A 10,640-nucleotide genomic window follows, 5' to 3' on the forward strand; every position below is an offset into this window, starting at 1 on the left:
ATCCCTTTCAGGCCACCAGGAACAGGGCAGTACAGAGGTGGTGACTGATGAGAATTTGATTTTCCAAAGTCTAAATCACTGAGGCAGGCCAAGGATAGGTAGTATAATGACTGGTATGCTCTTAATATGGGTTTAGTTGCATACAATAATTAGAAATTAGACAAAATCCAAATGCAAATAGTAGGAATTAAGGAGAAGGAGCGTGGGTACCTTTGGCGCCTTACTTAGGAGTAGAAAGGAGAATTTAGATACACTGAAAGAAAATCATTTACCTAATAATACCTAGAGCATAGTAGGTGCTCAAGACATGTTTGTTGAATATAAACATATTAAAGGTTTGCCTTATTTATTTATCTAAAATTGTGTGAAACAAATGGATGCTATGTTTGGAGTAAAATAGGTGATAGGCTCTCGTCTGCAACTTCAAAGGAGCATTGGTTTTGTAGATTTGTTTTTCCATTTATAAATTAAATGTCATTATTGTAGAAAGGTTTCTTTTATAAAGCATAAATTTAAAAAAAAATTCCCCAAACACCCAAGGAATAACCTTTATTAAAATTTTGACATATATCCTTCTAGAATTTTTCCTATGCAAATTTATATATCTAATATCTATAGATATGTGTATATTTCTCAGAATTGAATCAAACCATGCAACTGTTCTATAAACTACATTTTTATTTAATGCTATGGTTTAAATGTTCTTCCATGCCAAGAACTGTAATCTAAATTAAAGAACATTGGCTTTTGGAGTCAGACCAAGTTTGTTTTAATTCTGTATCTGTCACTTACCAGCTTGCTGAGCTGCAAATCTCATTATTTTTCTGAACTTCAATTTTCTCGTCTGCAGATGAAAATGGGAATAATATAATAGTTCTCAGAATTCTTGTGAAAACTAAATGAGATAATATATATAATTAGCTCATATGCGCTTCATAGAGTAGCTATTTTAAAATATATGTAACTTATTATATACATTTATTTTGTTGCTTTTAAAACAGTGCTGCATCGACCATCATTGCATCATTGTACAAACATTTTATAAGCTTGTCATACTTTTTCCTTTTTTTTTTTTTTTTTTAATGCTTTTTGGGGCTGCACCATATCGGCATATGGAGGTTCCCAGGCTGGGAATCAAATCGGAGCTGCAGCTGCCAGCCTACGCCACAGCCACAGCAACGCCAGATTTGAGCTGAATCTGCGACCTACACCACAGCTCACTGAAACGTCAGATCCTTAACCCACTGAGTGAAGCCAGGGATCAAACCCGCAACCTCATGGTTCCTAGTTGGATTCGTTTCCGCTGTGCCACAATGGGATCCTATTTTTTTCCTTAAGATACATTTTCAGTTGTGGAATTGCTTGGTTAAGGAAGTGTGCTCATTTTGATCTTTTGAAAGTACTATATTTAAAAATGCCTTCTAGAAAAGTTGAGTCAATCTCTAGCTCTATCAGTAATATATGAGAATGCTATTTCCCTGTACCAAGTCCAATTCTGTGTGTATTTTTCATTTTGCCTATCTGTTAAGTGAAAAATAGTACTTTGTCTTGATTTGTGTTCTGTTTTATATTTTTAACGACTTTAGATTTCTTTTTTTTGTAAATTTCCTAGTTATTGCCTTGTCTTTTTTTTTCTTATTGATTTGTAAGAGCTTCTTTTATATTAAAATATTTAATTCTCTGCTTAAAAAATTACAAATAAAACTCTCTGGCTTATTCACCTTGTAGTTTTATATTTTTTGTTTTTATGAAGTTAAATTCATTTTTCTATCTCTAATTTTTATCTTTGGAGTCAAAAGTCTCCTTTGTTATTTCTTAAGATTACATTAATGTTTCCTGCTTATATTTTCTTTTAGTATTTTTCAGTATGTGTGTATTTATTTTCTTCTTGCATAGAGTTAAGTGCACAAAGCTAAGTGTGAAGCCTGATGAATTTTTACACACATATACATCTCTATATAGATTGCCTAGATCAAGATATAGAATATCTGCAACATAACAGTAGGATCCCTCATATCCCTACCCAGTGAATACCCCTCCCAAAGTTAAGTACCTGTCCTGATCTCTGTTTCCATAGCATAGTTTTTCTGGTTTTTGAACATAACACAGTATGATTCTTATTCTGGTCATCTTTTATTCTGCATTATATCTGTGTGATTAAGTTATTTTTTGTTGCTATGTTGTATTCTATTGCATGATTATACCATATGCTATCAATTCTGATGCTGATTGACATTTGACTGTTTGTAGCTTGGAATATTTAAAACTTTCTTTACATATCTTTTGGTGGATAACAAGTGCACATTTCTCTTGGGACAGACCAGAGTGTGGAATTCCTGGATTGTAGGACTGGCTCATTTTTGGCTTTAGTAAATACTGCTAGGCATATTTCCAAAATGGTAGTACCAATTTGCACTCTCACCACCTATGCATAAAAGTTGCTCCACTTCTTGCCTCTTACTTTTGATTGCTTTGCTGTATTGGTTGAAGCCTTAACATGTGCATTTCAGGAGGACATACTTTAGTCTGTTACAGTGGTAGTTGTGAGGGTTTATTTCTCAGTTCTCAATTTTATTTCATCAGTCTATCTATCCTTATGCCAGTACCACACTGTTTTGATTCCTACTGTTTTGTAGGAAAGTTTCAAATCAGGAAGGGTGAATTATCCAACTTTGTTCTTTTTCAACATTGTTTTAAATTTCTAAGACCCCTTGAAGTCATATATGAATTTTAAGATCAGCTTTTCCTTTGCTGCAAAAAGCCTATAGGAATTTTGATAGATAGTGCATTGAATCTGTGTAGATTGCTTTGGGTTAGTATTGCCATTCTAAGGACACTGTCTTCCAATTCATGAACACGGGATGTTTGTCCATTCATTTATGTCTTCTTTAATTTCTTTCAGCAACCTTTTGTAGTTTTCAGTGAACACACCTTTTATCCTCCACTTGGTTTAATTTATTCCTAGGTATTTTATTCTTTTGGGTGCTATTGCAAATGTTTACTTAATTTCATTTTTTGGGTTGTTCATTGGTAGTGCATAGAAATACAGCTGATTTTTATAAGTCGATCTTGTATCTTGCAGCTTTATTGTATTTGCTTATTATTTCTAATAGGTGTTTTTTGTGGATTTTAAAGGATATTCTTTGTATAGGATCATGTCACCTGTGAATAGGGATGGGTTTATTCTTTTTTCCCCCATTTGGATGCATTTTCTTTTCCTTACCTAATACTCTTACTAGAATTTCCAGGACAATGGTGAATAGAAGTGGTGAAAGTTGGCATCCTTGTCTTGTTCCTGATCATAAGAGGAAGGCCTTCACTATTGAGTATAAGTTTTTCATCAAAGCCCTTTATCAGATTGAGAAAGTGCCTTTTTGTTCCTTGTGTTTGAGTCTTTTTATCATGAAAGCGTGTTGGGTTTTAAAAATTACCTTTTATGCATCAACTGAGATGATCATGTGGGGTTTTTTTTTGTTTGTTTGCTTTTGCTTTTTAGGGCCACAACCACGGCAAATGGAGGTTCCCAGGCTAGGGGTTTAATTGGAAGTACAGCTGCAGGCCTACACCACAACCACAACCACAGCAACGCAAAATCCAAGCCACGTCTGTGAGCTATACCACAGCTCACAGCAACGCCATTAACCGACTGAGCAAGGCCAGGGATCGAACCTACCACCTCATGGTTACTAGTTGGATTTGTTTCTGCTGCACCACAATGGGAACTCACAGTTTTTATATGGTGAACCACCCTGACATTCCTGGGAAAATCCTATTTGATCATGAAGTGTGATGCTCTTTTTTTTTTCATTTTTTATTTTAAATTTTTATTTATAATTATAGTTGATTTACAGTGTTTCAGGTGTATGTCAAAGTTATTCAGATATACATAAACATATATTTATCTATTCTTTTCCATTATAAGTTATTAAAAGATTGAATACAGTACTCCAAGTTACATAGTAGGTTGTCCTTATTGTTTATCCATTTTATATGTAGTAATGTGTAGAGTGTGATGCTTCTAATAGGCTTCTGGAGTTAGTTACTAGTATTCTCTTGAGGCTTTTGCATCTATATTCTAAGAGATTAATTGGTAGGTTTTGTGTGTGTGTGATGTCTTTTTCTGACTTCTGTATCAGGATAATGCTAATGTATGGAACAAATTATAGTGTTCCTTTCTCTTTTTTAATTACTTAATGAATTTTATTACATTTATAATGTACAACGATCATCACAATCCAATTTTATAGGATTTCCATCCCACAACCCCAGCACATCCCCCCACCCCCCAACCTGTCTCCTTTGGAAACCGTAAGTTTTTCAAAGTCTGTCAGTCAGTATCTGTTCTGCAAAGAAGTTCATTCTGTGTTTTTTTCAGATTCCACATATCAGTGAATGTTGGTGTCTCATTGTATGACTGACTTCACTTAGCATGATAATTTCTAGGTCCATCCATGTTGCTAAGAATGCTGGTATTTTTTTCTTTTAATGGCTGAGTAATATTCCATTGTGTGTATGTACTACATCTTCTTGATCCACTCCTCTGTCGATGGGCATTTAGGTTGTTTCCATGTCTTGGCTATTGAAAATAGTGCTGCAATGAACATCAGAATACATGTGTCTTTGCAAATCATGTTTTTCTCTGGATAGATGCCCAGGAGTGGGATTGATGGATCAAATGGTAATCCTATTTTGAGTTTTCTGAGGAATCTCCATACTGTTTTCCACAGTGGTTGCACCAATTTACAATCCCACCAAAAGTGTAATAGGGTTCCCTTTTCTCCACACCCTCTCCAGCACTTATTGTTTATAGACTTTTTGATGATGGCCATTCTGGCCAGTGTAAGGTGGTACCTTGTAGTGGTTTTGATTTTCATTTCTCTAATAATTAGTGATGTTGAACATCTCTTCATTGTTTTTTGGCCATTTGTATGTCTTCTTTGGAGAGTTGTCTGTTTAGATCTTCTGCCCATTTTTTGATGGGGTTGTTTGTTTTTTTGGTATTGAGCTGCAAAACGTGTTTATAAATTTTGGAGATGAATCCCTTGTGAGTTGATTCATTTGCAAAGATTTTCTCCCATTCTATGGGTTGTCTTTTCATTTAGGGTTTCCTTTGCGGTGCAGAAACCTTTAAGTTTAATTAGGTCCAATTTGTTTATTTTTGTTTTACCTGTCATTACTCTAAGAGGTGGATCTGAGAAGATGTTGCTGTCATTTATGTCAGAGAGTGTTTGGCCATGTTTTCCTCTAAGAGTTTTATAGTATCTGGTCTTATATCTAGGTCTTTAATCCATTTTGAGTTTATTTTTGTGTATGGTGTTAGGAAGTGATCTAATTTCATTCTTTTCCATGTGGCTGTCCAGTTTTCCCAGCACCACTTATTGAAGGGGTTTCTTTTCTCTATTGTATATTCTTGCCTCCTTTGTCATAGATTAGTTGACTGTAGGTACTTGGGTTTAATTCTAGGCTTTCTATCCTGTTCCACTGATTTATATTTCTGTCTTTGTGCCAGTATGATATGGTTTTGATGGCTGTAGCTTTGTATTATAGTCTGAAGTCAGGAAGCCTGATTCCTCCAGTTCCATTTTTCTTTCTTGGGATGGCTTTGGCTATTCTGGGTCTTTTGTGTTTCCAAACAAACTTTAAAATATTTTGTTCTAGTTCTGTGAAAAATGTCCTTATTAATTTGATAGGAATTACATTGAATCTGTAGATTGCCTTGGGTAGTATAGTCATTTTGATAATATTGACTCTTCCAATCCAAGAGTGTTATATGTCTTTCCATCTATTTGTGTCACCTTTGATATCTTTCATCAGCATCTCATAGTTTTCAGAGACACGTCTTTTGTCTCTTTAGGCAGGTTTATTCCTAATTATTTTATTCTTTTTGATGTGATGGCAAATGGGATTGCTTCCCTAATTTCTCCTTCTGATCTTTTGTTGTTAGTATATAGAAATGCAGTCAATTTCTGTGTATTAATTTTGTATCCTGTGACTTTGCCAAATTCATGGATGAGCTCTAACAGTTTTCTGGTAGAGTCTTTAGGATTCTCTAGGTATAGTAGCATGTCGTCTGCAAATAGTGATAGTTTTACTTCTTCCTTTCCAATTTGGATTCCTTTTATTTCTTTTACTTCTCTGATTGTCGTGGCTAGGGCTTCCAAAACTATGTTGAATAGTAGTGCTGAGAGCAGACATCTTGTCTTGTTCCTGATCTCAGTGGGAATTCTTTCAGCTTTTTACCTTTATTATGTTAAGGTAGGTTCCCTCTATGCCCACGTTTTGAAGGTTTTTTTTTTTATCAAAAATGGGTGCTGGATTTTGTCAAAGGCTTTTTCTGCATCTATTGAGAGGATCGTATGGTTTTTATTCTTCAGTTTGTTAATGTGGTATATTGCACTGATGGATTTGTGGATATTGAAGAATCCTTGCATCCTGGGATAAGTCCCACTTGATCATGATGTACAATCCTTTTAATGTATTGTTGGATGAGGTTTGCTAGTATTTTGTTGAGGATTTTTGCACCTATGCTTACCAGTGTAATGGGCCTTTTTTGTGGTATCTTTGTCTGGTTTTGTTATCAGGGTGATGGTGGCCTCATAGAATGAGTTTGGGAGTGTTCTTTCCTCTGTAATTTTTTGGAATAATTTCCAAAGGAGAGGTGTTAGCTCTTCTCGAAGTGTTTGATAGAATTCACCTGAGAAGCCATCTAGTCCTGGACTTTTGTTTGTTGGAAGTTTTTTAATCACAGTTTCAATTTCAGTACTTATGATTGGTCCATTCATCTTTTCTATTTCATCTTGGTTTAGTCTTGGAAGATTGCACTCTGCTAAGAATTTGTCCATTTCTTCTAGGTTTTCTGTTTTATTGGCTTATGGTTGTGTATAGTAGTCTCTTATAATCCTTTGCATTTCTGTGATGTCCATTGTTACCTCTCCTTTTTCATTTCTAATTTTATTGATTTGAGGCCTCTCTTTTTTTCTTGTTAAGTCTGGCTAAGGGTTTATCAATTTTGTTGATCTTTTAAAATATCAGCCTTTTGTTTCATTGATCCTGTCTATGGTTTTCTTCATTTCTATTTCATTGATTTCTGCTCTGATCTTTATGATTCCTTTCCTTCTACTAACTTTAGGTCTTGTCTGTTCTTCTCTTTCTAGTTGCTTTAGTGTAAAGTTAGGTTGTTTATTTGAGCCTTTTCTTGTTTCCTGAGGTTGGCTTGTATTGCTATAAACTTGCATCTTAGAACTGCTTTTGCTGCATCCCATAGGTTTTGAAGTGTTGTATCTTTGTTGTCATTTGTATCTAGATATTTTTTAATTTCCTCTTTGATTTCTTCAGTTATCCATTGGTTGTTTAGTCTCCATGTGCTTGTGGTTTTTGCAGATTTTACCTTGTTGTTGATTTCCAGTCATATAGCGTTGTGGTCGGAAAAGATGCTTGAAATGATTTCAGTTTTCTTAGAGTTCCTGAGGCTTGATTTTTAGCCTTAATGTGATCAATCTTAGAGAATGTTCCTTGTGCACTTGAGAAGAATGTGTATTCTGCTGCTTTTGGATGGGATGTCCTATTAATATCTATTAAGTCCATCTGGTCTAATGCATCATTCAGGGGCTGTGTTTCCTTATTGATTTTCTGTCTGGATGATCTGTCCATTGCTGTAAGTGGGGTGTTAAAGTCCCCCACTATTATTGTGTTATCATCAATTTCTTCTAAGGTTTTTAGCAGTTGCCTTATATATTGTGGTGATTCTATGTTGGGTGCATAGATATTTAAAATTGTTGTATCTTTTGGATTGATCCCTTGATTATTATGTGGTGTCCTTCTTTGTCTCTTAAAATATTCTTCATTTTAAGGTCTACTTTGTCTGATAAGAGTATTGATACTCCAGTTTTCTTTTGATTCCCTTTTGCATGGAATATTATCTTCCATCTTCTCACTTTCAATTTGTATGCATCCCTGGAAGTGAAGTGGGTCTCTTGAAGACAGCATATATATAGATCCTGTTTTTGTATCCATTCAGCCAGTCTATGTATTTTGGTTGGGGCATTTAGCTCATTCACATTTAAGGTAATTATTGATATGTATGTTCTTATTGCCATTTTATAACTGTTTGGGATTTGTTTTTGTTGCTTTTTTTCTTCCCATCTTCTCTTATTCTCTCCTCTTGTGGTTTGATGACTATCTTTTGTATTGTATTCGAGTTGATTTTTCTTATTTGTTTGTGTATAAATTATAGATTTTTTGTTTGCGGTTGTCCTGAAGTTTTGATATAGGAGTATTATATCAACTTGTTTTAAGCTGTTGGTCTCTTAAAGCAAATGCCTCTCCAGTGTCCTGCATTTGTACCATCCTTTTCTCAGGAATTCTGATTTCGGTAGCATAATTTTGTGTGGATGATTTCCTATCTTTCCTGTATATATGCCTTTACTGGTTATTCTTGTCCTTTGTGGTATTTTTGTTTCTGGTGGTGACCTTTTGTTTCTGCCTAGAAATATTCTTTTAGTATTTGTTGTAAAGCTGGTTTAGTGTTGCTGAATTCTCCTAGCTTTTGCTTATGTGTAAAGCTTTTGATTTCTCCTTCAAACCTGAATGAGAGCCTTGCTGGGTAAAGTAATCTTGGTTGGAGGTTTTTTCCTTTCATCACATTAAGTATATCATGGCACTGCCTTCTGTCTTTCAGAGTTTCTGCTGAAAAATCTGCCAATAACCTTATCAGGGTTCCCTTGTATGTTATTTGTTTCTTTTCTCTAGGTGCTTTCAATATTTTCTCTTTGTCTTTAATTTTGGGCAGTTTGATTAATATATGTCTTGGGGCATTCCTTCTTGGGATTATTTTATATGGTACTCATTGTGCTTCCTGGTTCCTTTCCCATGTTAGGGAAGTTTTCAGCTATTATCTCTTGGAATATTTTTTCTGTCCACTTCTCTTTCTCTTCTGGCATCCCTATAATATGGATGTTGGTGAATTTCACATTTTACCAGAGTTCTCTGAAATTCTCTTCATTTCTTTTCAATCTTTTTTTCTCTTTTCTGTTCCACATCAGTGATTTCCACTAGTCTGTCCTCCACCTCACTTATTTTTTCTTCTGCCTGCTGTATTCTGCTGCTGGTTGCTTCTAGTGAATTTTTTAATTTCAGTTATTCTATGTTGCATCTCTGCTTGCTTAAGTTTAACATCTTGTATTTCTTTGCTCATTGTTTGCTGTTAATTATGAGTGTCTGCCTCCAGTTTATCCAATGTCTTGCACCATCTTCAGCATCATCAGTCTAAAGTCTTTTTCCTGGAAGCTGATAATCTCCAGGTCACTTAGCATTTTTCTGGACTTTTTTCTTTGTCCCTTATCTGAGTTATAGTTTTCTGCCTTTTTATTTTGATAGGTTTTTGATATGGTGTCCTTTTTGCTGGCAATAGATTTGTAGCCTCTCTTACTTCTGGTGTCTGCGCCCCTTGTGGCTGAAGTTGGTACAGGACTTGCTGTAGGCTTCCTGATGGGAGGGACTGGTGCCTGCCCACTGGTAGGTGGGGCTTTTTCCTATTTCTCTGGTGGGTGGGGCTTTGTCTCTGGGTGAGATTACAGGTGGTTTTTAGGCCTTTTTACTGATGGGTGGGGCTGTGATCCTACCTGGATTATTGTTTGGCCTGGGGCTTTTCAGCACTGATGGGTGGGGCTAGATTTTCCCAAAATTGCCATCTCCAGAGAAATACATGCTGATGAATATTCCCAAGAGCTTTGCTTCCAATATCCTTCCCCCACAAGGAAACACAGTCACTTCTGTTTCCCAGGAGATCCTCCAAGAATGGTGGTCAGGTCCAATCCAGATTCCTATGGAGCCTCTGCTTTGCTCTGGGACCCAGGCACATGAAAGTCTGTGTGTGCCTTTCAAGAATGGGGTCTCCATTTACCCCAGTCCTGTGGAGCTCCTGTGCACAAGCCCCACTGGCCTTCAATGCCAGATGCTCCAGGGGCTCTTTCTCCCAATGCCAGATCCCCAGGAGTGGGGATTTGATGTGGGGCTCAGAACTCTCACTCCTGTAGGTGAGTCTTTGTGATACAGTTACTTTCCAGTCTGTGGGCTTCCCACCCAGGAGATATGGTTATATCACGTAATCTCCCCTCCTACCTTTTGATGTGGCCCCCTCTTTGTCTTTTGGAGTAGGATATCTTTTTGAAAGTTTCCAGTCCGTTTGGTTGAAGGTTGTTCAGCATTTGGTTGTAATTAAGTGTTTCTTTCTCTTATTCTTTGGAAGAATGTGATAAGGATTGGTCTTAATTTTTCTGTAAATGATTGGTAGAATTCATCAGTGAAGTCATTTGTTCCTCAGTTTGGTTGTTGTTGTTTTAGGTGTTGTTAATTCTATCTCTTTATATGTTACAGATCTGTTGAGATTTTCTATTTCCTTTTGAGTCAGTTTTGGTAGCATATGTTTTTCTAGGAATTTGCCCATTTCATCTAGATTATCTAGGTTTTTTTTTTTTGTTTTTTTTTTTTTGTCTTTTTGCCTTTTCTAGGGCCATTCCCACAGTACATGTAGGTTCTCAGGCTAGGGGTCTAATCGGAGCTGTAGCTGCTGGCCTATGCCAGAGCCACAGCAATGCCAGATCCAAGCTGCGTCTGTGACCTACGCCACAGCTCATGGCAAT

Source organism: Sus scrofa, chromosome 13 (assembly GCF_054392235.1).
Source record: "Sus scrofa isolate SSC_HxYL_T2T_F1_AM1 chromosome 13, Sscrofa_HxYL_maternal_Yorkshire_Landrace_v2.0, whole genome shotgun sequence".
NCBI lineage: Eukaryota > Metazoa > Chordata > Mammalia > Artiodactyla > Suidae > Sus > Sus scrofa.